Source organism: Psammomys obesus, unplaced genomic scaffold, assembly GCF_907164565.1.
Source record: "Psammomys obesus unplaced genomic scaffold, mPsaObe1.curated_primary_1811, whole genome shotgun sequence".
Taxonomy (NCBI): domain Eukaryota; kingdom Metazoa; phylum Chordata; class Mammalia; order Rodentia; family Muridae; genus Psammomys; species Psammomys obesus.
Window position 1 is genome coordinate 18150147 of NW_026596109.1, and position 22115 is coordinate 18172261.

Here is a 22115-nt window from a genome sequence, read left to right on the forward strand (position 1 = left end):
AATTATAGTTAATTGTTGTACTCTTCCATATCTCTGCTTCTGATAGAATCTTGCTCATGAGTATGTAGTTAAGGAAGTGAATTTTATGCAAACTTATATCTTTTCTCTGGTGTGTAGGCTAGTTTTATGTTAACTTGGTAAGAGTTCACCTAAGTTGTGAAAAAGGAGGGATTCTCAACTAAGAAAATGTCTCACAAGCTCTGTCTGCAGGCTAGACTGTGGGACTTTTTTCTTCATTAGTGTATTTGGGGGAGGACCCGGTCTATTGTGGATGGTGCTAGCTGCTAGTCCTGGGTCTTATAAGAGGTTAGGATGAACAATCCATGAAGAGAGAGCCAGTAAGCAGCACCCTCTATGCCCTCTGAATCAGCTCCTGCCTCCAACTTCCTGCCTGTTTGAGTTTCTGTTTTGACCTCACTTCGTGAATAAAATGTGATGTGTAAGTAGTAGCTAAATAAACTCTTGCTTTTGGTCATGGTGTTTCTCACAGCAATGGTAAACCTAATTGGAACACCTGGGAACTCCCCCTCCCCCTACCCAGTGCTTTACCATTTGAGAGCTGGTTGGGCTGGTGACATGTTGCTGTTTGACTGCTATGGAAGCAGCACTTCTCAGAAAGGGCTGTGCACATGACTGACAGAGACACCTTTTTTGATGGCAGCTGCTTCATTGCCTAAACAATGTGTACTGGACAGCATTATGGCACCCAGATCCCCATTAGAATGCAAAGACGTTTAAACCCAGATTTGGAGATGGCTGCTGTCAAATCACCAGCAGCTATCAACGGTTAGTAACTTCCTCAGGACTGGGAAAGCTGCCTACACAAGGTCAGTCTCCCTAGCAAGTATAGTTTGGATCCAGTAAGTGTTTGATACAAGAGTTTTAGGCTAATCTTCCTACTTTGGGTGAATTTCCAAGTGCTAATCAATCTCAGCAAGGCTTGGCATTTCCTTCTACTGAAGCCTGGTTCTATTGCCTCTTCACAAATGATAACCCCCAAAGGAGTGCCTTCTAAACTCCGTGAATAGTGATTTCTAGCTAAAAGTCAGCTTCATCAATATTTGGCTTACATTTAATTATGCTCCCCAATGGACTAAGAAAGCAGAAAGAACTGATAATTTGCAATCAGCTAATAGGATTAACTCCTTGGTGATGGGTGCAACTCATGCAATTATTAAAGCTTCAATTCATGGAGAGTTAATCTGGCAGATGAACATACACTAGCAGGCATAAGGTGACATGTGCTTGAAAAATATGGTAGAAATACAATTTATAAAGGTGATTAAAGCTGAGGGTAGCTGAAGCTCTGTCAAAAGAAAATAAAGATATGAGGGTTATTACTAATTGAAAATGTAACTTGTGGAGAGAGCTTTTTTATTTACTACATACTGTGTACAGAGAAAAACTAAAGATTGGGACAAACTGAAAAAAAAAAAAAAAACATAAATGTCAAATGATACAAAATATTTGCCCTGAAAATGAGGCCCTAAGTTTGATGCTTCAAAACCCATGTGTTTTTGTTTGTTGTGTTTTTTAAAGGAAGGTATGCACTTTTATGCTTAAGAGGCACAAACTTGTGGATCCCTACGCTTGCTGGTCAGGTAGAATATCCTTTGGTGAGCTTCAGGAAAATTAGAGACACAAAGGTGGACAGCATCTGTAAAACAAAAGCTGATGTGATTCTGTGGTCATCACAGGTTTGTGTATGACATTCATGCCATCATACACATACCCTTGTGTGCAAACATGCAGAGAGAGAGGCATAGTCGCAGGGGAGAATGAGATAAATGAGGTCATCTGGTTTCAAACCCCTGAAAATAAGGAAACACTAGATTCTATTTCTTTGACCAGTAGAGGTAGGACATTTTTGTTAGAAGACAGTAATTCCACTTGTCTTCAAGAAAGCCTTTCTCCTTTGACATCATGTGTCCTCCTCGATGTCTGAAACCCCATCTCTACATAGGCAATATGCTAGGAGCTAGACTTATATCACAGGGTTTCAGTGGCAGAAGTGACATGGGAAGAGAAGACTGTAACAAGTAACTCCAGAACCAAGGTAATCAGCAATCTAGGGTTGTCGTTCTGTCTCTGTTGGTAGCCTGGGTTGTCCAGATAGGAAAAGAGGAACTTTGAGATCACAGGTTCAGTTCCTCTCAGGAACAGCTGGAGTTTCTCAGGGGGGAGGCTCACTGGAGGAGATGGAAATGAGTTGTCCACTGGGTGTTGCAGTTAGCTCTTTCAAATGAGATTGCTGGTATCTGATGGCAGTGGAAACTCCTGTGATGATGGCTCCAGTGTTTCAGCCCTTTGGTTAAGCTGTTGTATTACTGGCAGGGTTTGGGGGGAAAGCCCCTGCCTGGAAGGGCTCAGTAGGCCAGAAGGCATGTCCAGCCCTGGTGGGTGCTTTTCTGGTAGTTAGCACCGAGTTTTTGGTCTCCAGGAGTGACCAAGGCAGCTATGACCAGCCTAGCCAGCAGCCGAAGCCTAGGAGTTTAGCGGCTAACTTTCTGGGTGGAGGGGAACCCTTCCTTCCCTAGAATAAATGACAAATATCAAGCAGTGGTGAAAAGCTGATGACAGCACACAGCACATATATTTTGTGTGAAATCAGAGACTTATAGACATTGGGTAGTGGGAGGGATTTTGAGGGTGAATGCATTTGATTTGCTGGAGCTACAGAGACACTTGATTTACATACAGTAACACAGTCCTATCATAATCAGAAAATTAGTACTTAATTATCTTGTGGGTAGAGGAAGAACTCCAGGTCCAGTTAAAAGTCATTGGCTGAACCCAAGCACCAACATGTCTCATTAGCATGGGGGGTAGGTGTTTCCAGGAATCCTCAGGTACATGCTGAAAAGGTTTCTTATCAGGAAAGGGTTGGGTTTGTAATCTCCCTGAGGGCTATGTGATGCTCCTTAGATCTGGGGTTCCCCAGATTAGGCAAAGAGAGAACCCAGATGAGAAAGGGAATCCTTCATAATAAATCAAGCTCAGAGAGTATCCAGAAATGCCAGATTCAACCTTAATAAAAGGATCCCACAACTTAGAAAAACTTGAGAAATATATCTAGAAATAAATTCAAAGACTATGTCATTATGCAGATAAATATTTATCTGCAAATGTTAGCTCTTTCAACAAACATTTTGTTAAAGACCTGAAGATATGGTACCGAAACAAATGCTAGGATTCCTCTTTGAAGCATGGGGAAAATGTTGTTCCATAGTAAGTAAAATAGAATTTCTAAGACTGTTATGGCCAAGGGTAATAAAAGAGAGGAAATAATTGATTACAGTTTGCCAGGGTTCATGGGGTTTCCAGGAATTCTAGGAAGGAACCTCACTTTGTAGTCATAAGAAATAGGACAGTGAAAGCCACTGACATAGAGGTTACAGACTAATTGTAGTCTAGGACAGGGGGAGGAACTAGTCTCCCTGGTAGTCATGGTAATGGCAAACATCGAGAATATTGTGGTTTGTGCAGTGTTTCTTACTAGTTTAAAGTAGAGAAGTCTCAAAAAAGCCTCATAGAAAGAAAGGTTGGCATGGCAACTAGAATGCCATGGCAGAAAAAATTGTCACATAAATAGCTGCTGTGACACAGCATTTTTGAGGTCAAAATGTGTACCTAGTGTTATTCAGGATCTCTGATAAGAGCGCAAGGCTCTGCTCTGCCTCCCTCTCATAGTGGCTTCTGTGATTTGCTCAGTTACTTCTCAGTATTCTCCTGAAGCTTCTATATGTACTCAGTTGGCACAATATGCTCAGCTCTGCAAACCTATCTCTGTATAATCCACCAAGGGTGCCACTTCTCTTCCAAGGATCTGCCACTGTTACACTTATTATCCAGTTCACTCAACCTGCACTTCGGGCTTAGAGCAGAGATTCAAGGCTATAGAAGGACTAAGTATCCCAGCTGTAGTCCCAGTTCCATTATTAGGGAAATCACTTGGAGCCTGAGCTGCCATGGGCTACATCTGTGCAGGGGTTCTAGGTTATCTCCATTCATGGACCTTGGTTGGAGTGTCAGTCTCAGAAAAGACCCCTTTGCCCACATTTTTTGGTTCTGTTGCTCTCATTCTAGAGCTCCTATCCCCTCCAGGTATTTCTACCTCCACTTTCTTTCATAAGATTCCTTGCATGGTACATTCCCTGCATGGTACTGGCATAGAAACAGAATGGTGGATTGATGGAATCGAACAGAAGACCCAGAAATAAACCCACACACTTACGGACACCTGATTTTTGACAAAGATGCCAAAACCATACAATGGAAAAAAGATAGCATCTTCAACAAATGGTGCTGGTCCAACTGGATGTCTACATGTAGAAAAATGAAAATAGATCCATACTTATCACCCTACACAAAACTGAAGTCCAAGTGGATCAAAGACCTCAACATAAAATCAGACACATTAAATCGGCTAGAAAAAAAAGTGGGGAATACCCTAGAACTCATTGGTACAGGGGAAAACTTCCTGAACAGAACACCAACAGCACAGGCTCTAAGAGCAACAATCAATAAATGGGACATCATGAAAATGAAAAGCTTCTGTAAAGCAAAGGACACCCTCATCAAAACAAAGCGACTGCCTACAGATTGGGAAAGAATCATCACCAACCCTTTATCTGACAGAGGACTCATATCCAATATATATAAAGAACTAAACAAGCAGAAAAGCAATAAACCAAGTAATCCACTTAAAAAATGGGGAACAGAGCTAAAGAGAGAATTCTCTGTAGAGGAATATCGAATGGCAGAGAAGCACTTAAAGAAATGCTCAACCTCATTAGCCTTAGGGAAATGCAAATCAAAACAACCCTGAGATTTCACCTTACACCTATCAGAATGGCCAAGATGAAAAACTCAAGGGACAACACATGCTGGAGAGGTTGTGGAGAAAGGGGAACCCTTCTCCACTGCTGGTGGGAATGTAAACTGGTACAACCACTCTGGAAATCAATCTGGCGCTTTCTCAGACAACTAGGAATAGCGCTTCCTCAAGATCCAGCCATACCACTCCTAGGCATATACCCAAAAGAGGCACAAGTACACAAAAAGGACATTTGCTCAACCATGTTTGTAGCAGCTTTATTTGTAATAGCCAGAAGCTGGAAACAACCCAGATGCCCCTCAACTGAAGAATGGATGCAGAAACTGTGGTACATCTATACAATGGAGTATTACTCAGCAATGAAAAATAAGGAAATCATGAAATTTGCAGGTAAATGGTGGGACCTGGAAAGGATCATCCTGAGTGAGTTGTCCCAGAAGCAAAGAGACACGCATGGTATATACTCACTCATATAAACAAACAATATAGAATAAACCCACTAAAATCTGTACATCTAAACAAACTCAGCAAAAGAGAGGACCCTAACTAAAATGTTCAATCCCCATCCTGAAAGGCAAAGAGGATGGACATCAGAAGAAAAAGAAAATAGGAAACAACCTCGGAACCTGCTACAAAGGGCCTCTGAAAGCCAGAAGAAAACAGGAAACAACCTTGAAACCTGCCACAGAGGGCCTCTGAAAGCTTCTGCAGTATAGACCGTCAAAGCAGATGCTGAGCCTGATGGCCAACTGATGGGCAGAGTGAATGGAATTCTATGTAAGAAGTGGGAAATAATAAGAGCTGGAGTGGACGGGAACTCTACAAGGAGAGCAACAGAATTAGATAATTTGAACACAGGGAACTTCCCAGAAAATCATACTCCAACCAAGGACTATTCCTGGAGATGACCTGGAACCCCTGCACAGGTGTAGCCCATGGCAGTTCAGTGTCCAAGTGGGTTACATAGTAATGGGAAGAGGGACTGCCTCTGACATAATCTGATTGGCCTGCTCGTTGATCACTTCCCCCTGAGGGGGGAGCAGCCTTATCAGGCCACAGTAGAGGACAATGCAGCCACGTTTGATGAGAACTGATAGACTAAGATCAGAAAGAAGGAGAGGAGGACCTCCCCTATCAGTGGACTTGGGGAGTGGCATGCATGCAGAAAGGGGAGGGAGGGTGGGATTGGGAGGGAGGAGGGAGGGGCTTATGGGGGGATACAAAATGAATAAAGTGTAATTAATAATAATAAAAAAAAGATTCCTTGCACTCTGTCCAAAGTTTGACTATGAGTCTCAGCATCTGTTTTGATACCCTGCTGGGTAGAGTCTTTTAGAGGCCCTCTGTGGTAGGCTCTTGTCATGTTCCCTGTTTTCTCCCTCTTCCTATGTCCCTCTCATTTGCTTTTCTGAGTGAGGATTGAGCATCTTACCCTGGGTTCTCCTTCTTTCTTAGCTTCTATAGGTGTTACAGATTTTAGTATGTTTATGCTATATTATATGTCTAACATCCACTTATAAGTGAGTATATACCATGTGTGTCTTTCTGCTTCTAGGATTCCTCACTCAGGATGATCTTTTCTAGTTCCCACCATTCACCTGCAAATTTCATGATTTCCTTGTTTTTAATTGCTGAGTAGTGTTCCATTGTGAAAATGAACCACAATTTCTGTATCCATTCCTCAGTTGTTTCACATTCTGGGTATTATGAATAAAGCTGCTACAAACATGGTTGCTCAATGTCTTTGTTGTATACTTGACCATATTTCAGATATATGCCTAGAAGTGGTATAGCTAGATCTTGAGGTTGCACTATTCCTAATTGTGTGAGAAAGCTCTAGATTGTATTCCAAAGTGGTTGAATAAATTTACATTCCCACCAACAATGGAGGAAGGTTCCCCTTTCTCCACATCCTCTCCAGCATGTGTTGTCACTTGAGTTTTTGATCTTAGTTTTTAGATGTAAGGTGAAATCTCAGGGTCGTTTTGATTTGCATTTCCCTGAAGACTAAGGTCATTGAACATTTCTCTAAAGTGTTTCTCTGCCTTTTCCTTTTCTGCATTTAATATTTTTTTTTTGTATCATGTTGGTGATACTTATCTTTTTGATTCCTGATCTTTTCTCTGAGTTCTCTACCTCCAGGGTTTTCTCTGCTTGTGTTTTCTTTATTGATTCTAATTCTGTTTTCATGTCTTATGCCATTTTCTTCATCTGTTTGAATGTGGATTCCTGTTTTTCCATGATGTCTTCTATTTTTTTTTTTCATTTCCTCTTTATGTGCCTCTTTGTGTGGCTATATTTGCCTGTATTTTTTTTTTTTGAGAGCTTTGTTCATTTTCTCTTTATTTGCCTCTATTTGTGTAGCTTTTCTTTTGAGGTTTTTTTTGTTCATTTCCTCTTTATGTGTCTCTAATAATTCAATAAGCATAACTTTAAAATAATTTTCCTGTGTTTCTGATAAATTAAAATATCCATTGATTTTGGGGGTTGCTGGTAAAGCCATGATGTCCTGATTTTTGTTGGATGTGTTTTTATGGCCACCTCTAGCCATCTGCCTATCTGTAACCTTCACTGTTTGTTCCTGGAGTCTGTCCTTCAGACTGGGTTGTCTGTCTCTGGAGTTTAAAGTATGCCTCAAGATGACGAGAGAGGCCCACCAGTTCGAGAGCGGATGTTGGTGTTTCAGCTGTGGTAAGGGAGGAAAGTTGCAGGCGCCTGAGAGCAAGCACAGGTGTGTGCATGGAAGTGTGCCTTGAAGGACAGGGTGCTGGAGTATGTAGATCTCTCTAAGGGTGGAACATAGGCATAGGACAGGTGCTGGTGCTGTGCTGTTCGTGGGCACAATGCACATGCACAGTTCCCCTGAATGCTGCAGTGGCCTGTGGGCCTGTCATAGTCTCCTTCTTTTATTCAGATCTGTCTGGGCTCCACTGGGAGACCCACAGAACAGGGGCTTCAGTGTTGAGACTGCTGTTCTAAGGATCTCTATGTTGCCCACAGTGGGAGTGTGGGTGGGAAGGACCCAATGTCTGGCTGCTAGTGTAGGGGCAAAGGGACCCTGGATGCACTCACTTGAAGGTGCTCTCACTTCCTCACAGGCCTATTTGGAAAGCACAGGGGTTCTCCCTGTTCTCCGCTCTCAGATTTGGGCCAGCAGGGGCAAATGAGAGTTTAGGAGCTCTGTCAGCTCAGTGGTGTCCTCTGTTTCCCCACAGGGCAGTGAGACCCATACTTGGGGCAGCTGCCTCTGCAGTCTCAGTCAGTGACTAAGGAGACTACTGCTTGGGCTAGCTGCCACCCTGCTGCAGCATACCTGTTAGGCTGGTACCTGGGCGGCCAGTACTACTGTCTGTGGCAGCCACAGACCTCAGAGGTCCTTACTGCCGCCACCTCGCTGTCTCAGTCATGAAGCAAGAAGGCCTGTGCTTGGCGCAGCTACCTCTGCCTGCTGACTCTGCAAATCAGTGAGGACCATGCTTGGGGCAAGGGGAAGTGCAGGGAGGTTGTGTATTAGCCACTCTCAGTCCCAAGAGATGCCCACGGGTCACCTGGCTCCCAACTGCCCCAGCTCACAGGTTGTCCCCTCTTACCCAGGAAGCCTCAATGTATATGTTATGGCTTCATCTGCCCCTCCACTCACCAACTTCGGAGTTTCAGTTCCTGTGCCCCTCAGACATGGTGCAGGCTGGTCGCCACCATCTTGGACTCCAGCTGCATACATATTAACAGTAATAGAGCTGTTGGCCCTCTCTAGGGAATGTCAGAATACCTTCACCTGGGATTGCAGGTGTTACTCAACCCTCCAGCTGTAAATAATCTTGGGGATGCTAGACTATATAAGGACCAAAAGGTTAATTGAAATTGTCATGCCTTGATATAGCTTTATGAGCTATATATCATGAGGTTAAAATATAGGTCACCATTGATAGAGGTCAACATCCATAATGGCCTGGGACTCTGGGTTGATGCAGCTGTTTGGGGAGTCTCCCAAGTTCTGTAAGAAAGTCAATCAAGTTCACTGCTCTCACCAAGCTGAGTTTTGGAAAAGTGCACTTCACTCTGTAGTTGGTGCCCATCTGCACGTTCCTTTCCCCTTTCCCAGGAAAATCACTATAACACTAGTCCAGATTCATTATACAAAAATATGGACTTCATTATGGCATTTTATAAATTTATAGATATGCTTTGGTCCTATCTACTTGCTCGAAAGAAACTCGAAGGGACTCTTGTAGAAATTAAATCTTATACCACTTTTCCCCGGGGCTGATGCTAAGCGGCATCTTCAGAAAAATAAAAGTCATGCTCATATCTTAGGATGGAATCTACATGTTTCCACACCTGTCTCCGACTCTTCATTTCTTTCTCTAACATAATTGTTTCTTCCTTTCATTCAACTGAAGTTGTCTACCTTTTATTACTATTATTATTTTTCCTCTCTAGAAGCTCAAATGTTCTTTAAAAACCTAAATAATTCTTGTGAATCTTCTCTCGTTGGGGTGAGCAAAACAAAACAACATGTGATGAAGGCTACATCCATAGGAAAGAATGGGACGATGTATACAAATTGGAACATTTATAACCTCTGTATGCATAAATTATGCACATTTCTTCTCAGCAGTGCCCTCAGGCAAGTGTCATTATGAAATACCAAGTTCTTGGTCCCACCCAGTGCATGTAAACATAGATGAAGCTGTCACGAAGAAAGCTACCTTGGGGACCTAGGGTCAGTTTTTAGAGGCTCAGACCTCGCTCTTATTAAATAAGGCTGTGAGAGCAGATGATCTCCAAGGACCCAACAGCACCCAAAGCTGCCTCTATGTTATTGAAACCCTATGAAGAAAACCAACTCAGTAGGAGAGCAACTTATGAAATCTTCAGCTTATTCCAGCTAGGAATTCTTCTTAGCAGATTTTTATGTCACAATGGGAACAGATGCTATTTGACTTTATAATTTGTGTTTAATTGATTTACAGGCTCATAATGCCCTGCAGTGCAATGGCTTCTCTGTGTAGGAGATAAGTAGTACTTTAGAAGATGGTTTCAACTCTCTGAAATAAAATTATGTTTATGAATCCTGCTGAAATTGCTATTGTCTTTATGAGTTTCTAAGGCCTACCCTGCCTACTTGCTCTGCTCACTGCCCTCTTTCTCTTTTCTTGCCCATTCCCAGAGGCCGTATCATTCCTGTTTGATAAGCTAAACAGCAGGAGTTGGAGTGTCTCTCGTGATTTTCCTCCTATTGAGTTGCCTCACAATGCCCTGATATGAGGATTTGAGCCTTGTCTTATCGTATCTGGTGATGTCATGCTCAGCAGATACCCCGGGGAGGCCTGCTCTTTTCTAAAAAGAAACAGAGGAGGAGTGAATCTGAAAGAGAAGAAAGTGATGCTAAGAGGAGCAGAGGGGTGGAAGCTGCACTCATGATGCATTATATGAGAGAAGAATGAAGAGATAAGCAGGGAGCTGTGTGTGGTGGTGCACACCTATGATCCCAGCACTCTAGTTGGCAGAGGCAGAAGGCCCTCCTGGTCCACACAGCCAGTCCAGGTCAGCCAATGATGCACAGATAAACCCTGTCTGGAAAAATGAAAAAAAGAGAGAGAGAAAGGAAAGAAGGAAGGAAGGAAGGAAGGAAGGAAGGAAGGAAGGAAGGAAGGAAGGAAGGAAGGAAGGAAGGAAATAAAAAGTTCAGCAGGGGGAAAAAACTGAACTGTGTTTCTCAACACCCTTTCCTGAGCTCCTGACTCATATCCATTATTTTATGACAAATGAAGAATGTGGGCTCAGCAATTCAAACTTAAACTCACTTGGTTTCCTCTTAGACTCCTAAGCCAACTCATTCCTTGACTGTCATTCACAGTAGCTCAGTCATTAATGCTGGAAAAATTCCATTATGTCATAATATTGCCTTTTCCTTGCCCCCTCCCTATTAGGAACAAAGTTCTATAGTAATACAAATGCTCCCAGGTTAAGGGTTGGATCGCCTAGTTCAAATCCCAGTTCTTCCTCTGCCTACTGGCTATGAGTTTCTGAAATGGAGCTGATAGTCTCTCCATGAGCTTTTAACGAAGATAATATAAATGATGTCTTTTCAGCATTTGGTGCAGAGGAATCACTTCACAAGCAGGAACTATAATCCTCTTTAGCTCTCAAACTTTGCAGTACTTTCCTCAAATCGCCAAAGGCCTGTCTACCATAATAGAGTCTTCCTTGCCTCACACACAAAAATTCACTCTTTCGCTTTCAATTGTTGTCTTAATAACCTCCTTATCACAACAGTGTCTGTCATGCCATTTTCCACTAAACAGCGTTGCTCTTCTGATTTCCTGCTGAAAGAATATTGTATAGTCCAGCATTCCAGAGCCCTCACTGTGTGATCTAAATGCCATTTCCAAATCCATCTTCTATGGATTTTTATTACAGGAGTAATAAAAATCAGAGCAATCAATCTTAGTTGTTTGCTTTCTTCCCACTGTACTATATAGCTTGTCTCTACTCACTTTCCTATGTTTTCTTTGCTGGTGTCTTCAAAGCCATATTTTACTCATCCCATGGAAAGCCTGCATACTAATTAAGGTTCTACACCCATCATTATGTGGGAGTTTTTCCTTCACGCCTCTCATTGCTAATAATTAACATGTTAACTCCATTTATACTACTCATTTCTCCCCACTATTAAGTTGGTTATAGATCTACTTCATCTCCTATGTTTAATTGAAAATGTCTTCAGTAAGAAATCATTTGTGTTCAGACATGTATACTATGAAGAGCTGTTCATTAGACATGTGAGTAAGCAATATTTTTGAAGAATTAATGAAGGAAATAAAAATGGAAATAAATATATAAACTGTATGAACAAATAAAGAGAAAAGCATTAATTATGGGATTTAAAAGATAAAAGAAAATTTAAAGTGAATTCTTACAAAGAAGGAAAACTTATAAGTAAATATAAATGAAAGAAACCAAACTGTAAAGGGCACTGCTGACGTACTGAGATAAAGCAAAGGTCATCCCAAGTGATAGTGGAACTCAGCCTTTCCTCTACCACACCGCATCTCGTTTTCTCGGTTTCAGCAATGGCTCCATTGCAAACTGCTGAGAGTTCTCAAGCATTTTTTTCCTAATGTATTTTGTCTCACTTTTAACCTTTGCAATGATACAACTTTCTGATGGAAAGCTTGTTTTGTGATTTTTTTTTTTGTATTTGACCAGTGATTTGATGTCAAAATACATTGTCTAGCTACTTGATAATATATGTAAAGGCTGAGACTCAGATCCAGTTATGAATTATATCTGCTTCTGTGAAGTACTGATTACCAATTCAAAATCAGCAAAACAAAGAGATAGAGATGCATGTTATTGTTCTCACCCCAAACTTCTTCTGATAATTGCTATTTTCAAACAGTGCAGCAGCTTCGACTTGTCAAGCTGAAGTCAGCACTCTGTGTAGGCTACTCTTGACAAGGAAAAATGGTCCTTCTACATGTTCTTTACCAGGGTTCCAATACTGAAATATCATCACTGCAAATCATTGTGCTGTTCCTCTGTAGCTTGTTTACTTCCCCCCAAGGCCATTTTCTCTGGATGGTCTGGGCCCTGAGAAGAAGATAGAAGTAGCAGCAAGACTATGAATATTTGCGTTAAAACCTCTGTGAACTTGGAATAGACAAACATTGCATAAAATGAAACAACCACTGTTCCCCTCAATTGCTCGGTGAAAATCAAAATTATAATTTAGTAATCTTTATAACATATTATTAGGAAAAAGAAAACATTAGAAAAAAACAAGAAAATATTTAAATTAAATAATTCAGGGTTATTCATAGTGTTCTCTTCAAAATTTGTACAAATAGTCACAAGGAGTAGTCGGACTATAAAATCAGATAACTACCTGGCAGCTCATCAACCATCAAACTGTTAATGATGGAATAGAGGATGGGGAATGATAGCTATATCATTTATGCCATTTTCTAAATGACTGAAAGATTCTAAGACTCACTGCGGCAATGGTTGTAATAACCTGTGAATGTACCAAATATTAAATTATGCAAGTCTGATGGGTAAATTATTTGGGTACAGAGCTATCTCCATAAAACTATTATATCAAACCCCAAATTTGGGGGTTGGGAGATGGCACAGAGGTTAATATTTTCAAAATGTGATAGATTTTATAAAATAATGTCATATAAAATAACAACAGTTATCCTTGGTGGATAAATTATTTGATCATATACATTAACAAAGAAGATATAGAGGGCAAATAAGTGTGTAAAGTTCTTAATCTTCATCAATCATTAAATAAGTGTGAAGTGGAGTAGAGTAAGATATAAATATTAGAGTAATGGCTCAAATCAAAACAAGCAAGGCGCAACTGGAATCCAGAGTAGGTTCCATGAACCTAAACCACCATCAGCCTATCTGTGAGCATGATCACTTTGGGAATTTCTTCCTCTAATGTTGTATCACTTCAGGAAGTGAGTCCCACTCAAGCAAAAGTCTGAGCCCTTAGCTACTTAATTCAGTACTTTCTAAGGTTTGTTTATTCAAATGTTGAGATGGAATATATATTATACCCATTAAAGATGGCCACAGCTTAATCCTGTGGTTTTATAAGACAAAAGGATTAACATACTCAGTTTAATATTACATTTACATTTAAATTTACAATATATAAACAGGTTCACTTGTTACGTGTTTAAAATATTTAATGTCATCTCAAACATTTTAAGTAATCAAAACAAACATTTTAATAAGTTGACTTTGCATATAGCAATAGGTTATAGTTTATTATATGTTATATATATATATATATATTACCAATATCTATTTCTTTATTTCAACTTAGGTGAAAAATGGGTGCTACGCATTATTTACTTTTATTTCTGTAATAATTGTGATTGTCAATTTGATGTAATTTAGAATATCTACATTGGATGTAATTTAAAATCACTGTTGTAGTTAGGGATGCTATTATTGTGATGAAATTTCATGACAAAAGCAACCTGGGGAAGGAAGGGTATGTTTCACCTGACACTAGCAGGTAACAGTCATCAGTGAGGGAAGTCAGGGCAGAAATTCAAACAGGGCTCAACTGTGGAGGCAGAAGCTTATTTACAGAGGCCATAGAAGAATGCTGCTTATTGGCTTGCGCCACAAGGCTTGTTCAGCCTGCTTTCTTATAGAACCAAGAACCACTAGCCCAGGGTAGCACAACTCATAATGGACTAAGCCTTCTGCCATCGATCACTAATTTTAAAAATGTCCTACATCTGGATCTTATGGAGACATTTTCTCAATTGAGGTTTTTTAGTCTCAGATAACGCTAACTTCTCTTGCGTCACGATGACATAAAACAATCCAGCACAATTGATCGATCCCTTGACAACTTGACACATGAACACATTATTGGTAAGCCATAACACGTCCTTTTTAGTTCTTCTCTAAGATCACACATTAATATCAACAGTACAATATAAATATTCCAAATTTTAAAAGTACCACACTCTTCAAACATTTAAATCCAAACACTTACAAATCCTCTTTAAAGTCTAAAGACTTAAAATTCAGACTCTCAACTGTGTGCTCCTATCAATCAAAAATGAGGTACTTTATTACCTGACAGGGTAATAAACCCAGGCACAGTCGCAATCTGAATAAAGAAAAGGAAACTCCAAAAGTGTAAACAATTCAAATGTTCAATTATCTGAGGTTCATTCATGACGTTATGGGCTCCTCCAAGGGGCTTCGGTCACTTTGTTGTTCCTCCCTCTATAGCATAACTTGTCTTCTGGTGCCGGCTGGCTCCCCCCTCCTGCTACTGCTGTTCTTGGTGGCCATCCCATGATACTGGCATCTCCATAACTGCTTTTGCCTCTTGATACAACTGGATTGTGATTTCACTTTCTTCTGGGATTTTTCTTGAGACAGCATCCTTGCCATATACAGTGCCAAGCCCCAGCTGTTCTCCATGACCACATCATGCCTCTAAAATCAGTACTACCTGGGTAACTCTTACGCTACCACTTTTGGCTGTTAACATGATGTAAAATCTTAGTCACCTCTGTTGACTTTCAGGAAAATTTTCCTAGAAGACTTCACTTCAATGATGCTGGTCTCTTAATCAAAGCTGATTCTTCAGCCCCAGCTGACCAGCATTTATTGACCCAGCAAAGCAAACGTTTTACTTTAGTGGTTCTGGTTTCTTGTTAATCACAGATGATTCTTCAGATCCAGCTGACCAGACGCCACAGACTCTTTACAAAAATTGCTCAGTAGAGTCTTTGCTTTCTTTGGAAACCTCACAAGCCAGACCTTCATTGTCTGCACTGCCCTCAACTTTCTTATCATCCAGACTTTTAGAGAACAGCTCACTGAGCTCCCTACACTTAATTTTTTCTGTTGGTAACCATGAAGCCATGGGTTTTTCTCATTAATTAATTAATTTATTTATTCACTTTATAATTCTATCACAGACCCTTCCCTCCTCTCCCAGTCCTACCTTCCCACCCTCTTCTCCCTTCCCCCCCATTTCCTTCTCAAAAAAGGTGTGCACTCCCCCCCCCAATCCACCCCAGCACATCAAGTCTCATCAAGACTAAGTGCATCCTTTTCTACTGAGGGAAGAGAAGGCATCCCAGCTAGGAAAAAGTAATCCACAGGCAGGCAACAGAATCCATGTCAGAGACAGCCCCTGATTCCCTTACTAGAGAACCACATGAAGACTAAGCTGACCATCGGCTACATATGTATAGGGGCCCTAGGTCCTCTTTGGTTTGTGCTTCAGTTTCTGGAAGACTCCTGAGCCATCGTTAGTTGGCTCTGTTGGTCTCCAAGTGGAGTACTTCCCCTGTGGGACCCTCTATCCTTCCCCCAACTCTTCCAAAAGAATACCCAAGCTGGTTAGAGCCTCTCAGAGTGCAGTCATGTTAGGCTCCTGTCTGTAAGTATAGCAGAGTATCATTAATAATGTCAGGGGTTGGCTCTCTCCCATGGGTTTCTAAATAGATCAGAACTTCAGAAATGGTTTCAAATTATAAAATGTCCTAGACAGATCTTTCCTAGCTGCCAGTCTTAAACACTTGTGAAAAAAGTAAAGTGTAAAAGCTTTAAGCGAAAAACATTTGATAACCAAATGGTTTTCCTCCTCCATTGTCTTAAATGCAGGGACTCTGCCTTGAAAATGGTGGTTCATTGAAACCATGAATTATGTGGCAGGGGTAAGCAGAAACAAAGAATAAGCCTAGATCAAAGATCACACAAGAAGAAAATATATGGAAAAATTGCTAGCTAACATTGAGTACATCTGTGTTATTAAACATCAAATTAATTTCCTGTTAAGAGCATAGAAAAAAATTTTACCTCCCACTTTATGTTCACTGACATAATAATTTGAAAATCATGAGGATAAGTAATTATTTAATCATGGAAATTGAGATAGAAAGTGGAAATTTTGTTACAATAAATCTAGCAAGGGTTGTTAAAGAGCATGCTTTCTTGGAACAGTGTGATTGGTGTGGAAAGCTGTCTCCCTGCATTTGAACCACAGCTGCTTACCAACCTTCCTGTCCTTGCCATGCTGACAGTGCTGCTGGCATTTAGTGGCTCACATTTCGGTCTCGGACTTTATAAGGTCATCTTAACTGAAGCCTTATTCATTTTATCTACAGCTCTTGTCCTGGAGAAGGACTTCCCTAGCAACTTATCTTTGCCTTATCTGTATTTAGCATTTGGCAGAGGAGCAGGAAAAGTGTATGCACCTCGCATTCTCTTCACAGCTGTGCACAAGACTCTGGGTCTTGTTTATACAACTAAGAATTCAAGTTATCTTCATGATCTCTCCTCACTACACAGTCTGTAAATTGTTTTATACTCCAAACCAATGTCATTATCCATAAACTGCTTTAAACAAACTTTTTAAAAAGGTTAATCTTGGTTAAATAATATTTAAGATACTACCCAGAGCTACAACAGCTCCACAATTTTGGTCCTTTAAAAATTCCTTTAAAGCCAGGGGCACACCTGTAATTCCAGCTCTCAGGAAGGCAGAAGCAGGGGAATCTCTCTGAGTTCATGGCTAGCCTGGTCTACAAAGTGAGTCTAGTGCAGCCCAGGCTACACTGAGAAACACTGTCTCAAAAAAATAAAACAAAACAAATCCCTTTAAAAGGGGAATGCTGTATCTGTGTATAAATATCTATCATCTCTTTATCTGCTTCTATCTATCTATCTATAAATCATTATTACCATCTATTGGTCTATCAATCAATATTTCCTCCCTTAGTGTTATTTTCATGGCACAGAAACCATACATACCATAGAAAAGATTAAGACACTTAAGATGAAGAATTTTGTTGAGGAAAAAATAAAATAATGGAATAATATTGTCAATATTGAATTATTATTGGCAAGTTTCATAGCACTGAAATGAGTGTGAGTAGAGATAATAAGTGAAAGAGAAAGAGTAATCCATTTCCCTTTCCAGATTGCATGAATCTCTCTTCTTTATTGTGGAGCAGTTGCAAACACATTAGGCATCCATTCTCTTCCCTTATCTCTTATAAAACCTATTCATATACTTAGTACTTGAGAATTGTTAGAATTCTGAGAACACATTTGAAAAGTGCCATGCCTGTCAAATATCAATTGATAAACAGGCAACTGAAGCAGGCCACTGCTGACTATAAGACAGTCTACATCTTGTTTGAATTATGTGAAACTTCTGGCAAATTTGACGTCTATTAAAATTGGTATTTTTAAAGTGATGGTAAGACAAACATTAATGGATCTATACAGTTATATTGTGTAGAGTACTATTTTTTCTTTTTATTGACTCTACTTTTTTTTGCTCAAAATATTTTTCAATTAGAGATTTAGCCTTTGTATTTTGAACTATTCTGCTTCTATCAAATTTTGGTGGGTGTATTAACTTTTAAAAATATTGTTGTTTTTGAGAAAAAGTACTACACAGCCAAGACTGGATTCAAACTCACCATGAAAATGAGGATGACCTTTGAACTCTTGATCCTCCTTCCTCCATCTCTCAAGCACTGGAGGCCTTAATGTCATCAATGATTTTCAAAATAAATTCATTTGATGGTCATGAAGTGGTCCATCGGTAAATATTGGGAGCACAGGAAGCATATTACAGTCACAGCATCGTGACTGGGTGAGTCTTGAAGAACTTCCTTCCAAATATCAATACATTGTTAAAAGTCCTGTATAGAAAAGCTCACTCTACTCATAACTGCCTGTCAGTACAGAGAAACTTTAAAGGAAACCATTGGAAAGCATTCTATGTTAGTTTTGTCTCAGAAACAGGAGTTATATCCCACAACCCCCGTTGGACACCTGGAGCTGCTAGGACTATGCTTAAAGGATTGGACGGCTTCTTTTTAGCATCCCTGAATAGAAAGTATCATAATTCTTGGACTTTATGACCACAACTAAGTACAGTAAAAGTTACTTGAATAGCAGCAGTTGATACCATGAAAATCAATTTGGTAACTGAGCTAGCTACTAACAGGTGGGTTTAGAGTGGAAGCACTGGACAAAGTTTATATCCCAGGCCAGATGGCGCAAATTTGTGCAAGATGTCATCATATAATTCAAAACATACAATTTAAAAGTTATTAGCTGTTTGTGTGGACTTTCACTTAATATTTTAGGCCGCAGTTTATTGTAGGGGATAAAATGACAGAAGCAAAGCCATGGAGAATAGAAGAGTACTGCAAGAGTTGAGTATATAAAATTCATTCTCTTATAGGATTTAATGAAACATACTACGTATATAGATCACTAGCTGGATAAAAGGGATCTTTGAGGCGAGGAGATACAGTAGGTGATGACACCTGCTGCCAAACCTAAGCTCAATATATAAAGGATCTGTACAGTGGAAGGAGAGAAGTGATGACTGTAGTTATCCTCTAACAGCTACATTTATACCATGATATGCGTGCGCACACACACACACACACACACACACACACACACACACACACACACACTAAAATAAATTAGAAATTAGATCTCTGTATTGGAAACATTGAGAAGAGAGCATTGCCTAATTTTGGTTTTCTCTCTTCCAGATCCTTACTCAGATTCACTCAAAGCTGTTTCTTAATTCATTTAATTTCATTTAACTCCCATCATCTTCACCCCATTCTATTACCACAGATGTGACTGAGATAACATTTATAACATCACAGTCTCTAGGATATTTGACTTCATTTGATCAGTGAATAGAAGAACCACTTACCTTAAAATCATCCATGATAACTAACCTCAGTCTAGGATTCAGCCCTAACTCTCCAGGCCTGGCATTTAATATAACTTTTCTTTTAGGTCACAGTTCTGGGTTATTAAAACTTATTATTGATTTATCTTTTAGCTAATCAGCACTTATTCCTAAACCAGCTGTATAACCAAATCACTAAAAAGAGCCTAGGATTCATTTATTTAACCTAGAGCACAATACTGGGCAATAGGTACTCCATCCTAAACCTCTAAGCCTGCATAGTTTCCAACCATTCAGATTTCACCCATTTTACTTGCTTTTAGTCCTATCTTAGGTCTGGTTCATCTCTCCTTGTGGTTCCAAGTCCTGTCCTGACAATCTCTTCTCTCCTCTTCCTCCTTCTCCTCACTTCCTTCTCCTCCCCTCTGGACCAGGATGTCCCACCTTATTCTCTCCTTTGCTCAGTATTGTGACTGGATGTTTTATTGACTATACAGAGAACAAACGGTGGCATGTTTCCACAAACTTGAGACAGATGATGCTTAGAATAAGCATCACAATGCAATCTGGACAATGCAATGTCCAGATTGAAACCAGATAGTGGGGTAGAGAAATCAGCATTTGAATGAGCAAGGGTAAATTGTATACATTCCACAAGAACATTATGCCAACAGGTCTTCAATTCTACTGCCCCTCTAATGTGTACTCCTCAGTGTAGCACTCCACATGGCACGTTTATCGGCATGTGGTTTCACAGACTGACCTGTCCATCTAGTTTACATTGGCATACACTTAATCAAGTTGGCTTTGCATTTGAGCTTTATGAAGGACATAAAATTACAAGAGATAAACCAGAAATAGCTATAAGTTTTTACAACAACTACTCCAAAGCCTAGATCTTGCTTAGACTATAGCCATAAAATATAAAAACACAATTTCTTTTATATTTAAAACCCCATATTTATTTTCATCTTAAAACCAATATGTTCAAAACAAATTCCCATTCATATCTACTTTTACTCATCTATTTTCACCTTGAACAACTATATTCAACCATGTAGCAGAGATATTATTTATATTTTTCTCATTTTACACAGTTTTATATGAGAAGCCTTACTCTGAATATATTCATTCGTGAACTTGCTCAGAATATTAAGTAACATAAAATAAATTGGTTCAGGCAGAATGCTTAAAAATATAGCTCCTAAACAGAGAATTCTCTGTAGAGGAATGTAGAACGTCAGAGAAACACTTAACGAAAATCTCAATGTCCTTAGCCATCAGGGAGATGCAAATCAAAACAACCCTGAGATTTCACCTTACACCCATCAGAATGCCTAAGATCAAAAACTCAAGTGACAACACATGCTGGAGAGGTTGTGGAGAAAGGGGAACCCTCCTCCATTCCTGATGAGAATGTAAACTTGTTCAGCCACTTTGGAAATCAATCTGGCGCTTTCTCAGACAATTAGGAATAGCACTTCCTCAAGATCCAGCTATACCACTCGTAGGCATATATCCAAAAGAGGCTCAAGTACACAACAAGAACATTTGTTCACCCATGTTTGTAGCAGCTTTATTCATAATAGCCAGAAGCTGGAAACAACCCAGATGTCCTCAACTGAGGAACGGATACGGAAAATGTGGTATATTTACACAATGGAATACTACTCAGCAATTAAAAACAAGGAAATCATGAAATTTGCAGGCAAAGGGTGGAACCTAGAAAAGATCATCCTGAGTGAGGTATCCCAGAAACAGAAAGACACACACGGTATATACTCACTTATAAATGGATACTATAGAATTATAAGATAGGATAAACATACTAAAATCTGTATACCTAAAAAAACTAAACAAGGAGGACCCAGGGTAAGAAGATCATTCCTTACTTAGAAAGACATATAGGATGGACATTGGAAGTAGGAGAAAATGAGAAGCAGGACAGGAGCCTACCATAGAGGGCCTCTGAAAAGCTCTATCTAGCAGTGTATCAAAGCAGATGCTGAGACTCATGGCCACTTTGAGCAGAGTGCAGGGAATAATATGAAAGAAGAGGGAGTTAGTAAAACCTGGAGAGGACAGGAACCCCACAAGGACCAAATATATCTGGGCACAGGGGCTTGTCTGAGACTGTTTCTCCAGCCAAGGACCATGCATGGATAGAACATAGAACCCCTATTCAGATGAGTCTCAGCATCTACCTCTACCTGCAGGGTAGAGCCTTTCAGAGGCCCTCTGTGGTAGTCTCTTGTCCTGTTCCCTGTTTTCTCCCTCCTCTGGTGTCCATCCTCTTTGCCTTTCTGAACGGAGATTGAGCATCTTAGCCAGAGTCCTCCTTCCTGATTAACTTCCTTAGGTGTACAGATTTTAGTATGTTTATCCTATATTATATGTCTAATATCCACTTATAAGTGAGTATGTACCCTGTTAGTCTTTCTGCTTCTGGGATACCTCACTCAGGATGCTCTTTTCCAGTTCCCACCATTTACTTGCAAATTTGATGATTTCTTTGTTTTTTATTGCTGAGTAATATTCCTAAAATAATTTTTTATTCAATTCATATTTTGTTTAATATTCTCATGAATGAAAATTACTTAGTAGTTTTAGTTTTAAAAGAAAACAAAGATAGTATCAATGTGAACAGGAGGCTTTGTAAACTAAAGTGGTTAACTCTGATATGACAGGGCATCTGCTTGGAAATGTGAACAGGAGGCTTTGTAAACTAAAGTGGTTAACTCTGATATGACAAGGCATCTGCTTGGAAATTCCTCATGTTAATATCTACAACTGTCCACCTAAAAATAGAGGATCCAAGCATGCACGTTTGCAGAATGTTAGCCAGGAGTTCCTCAGCAGTCTTCACCTGTGATGGTTACTACGTCTCCTAAGTACAGACTTCCTTTCAAGGAGAGTATAACATTAGAGATCCATTAACGCATGGTATAGCGGAGAATCTGATTGACTAACATGGTGTGTGTGGAAGTGTTCCAGCGCATGTGTGTGTGTGTGTGTGTGTGTGTGTGTGTGTGTGTGTGTGTGTGT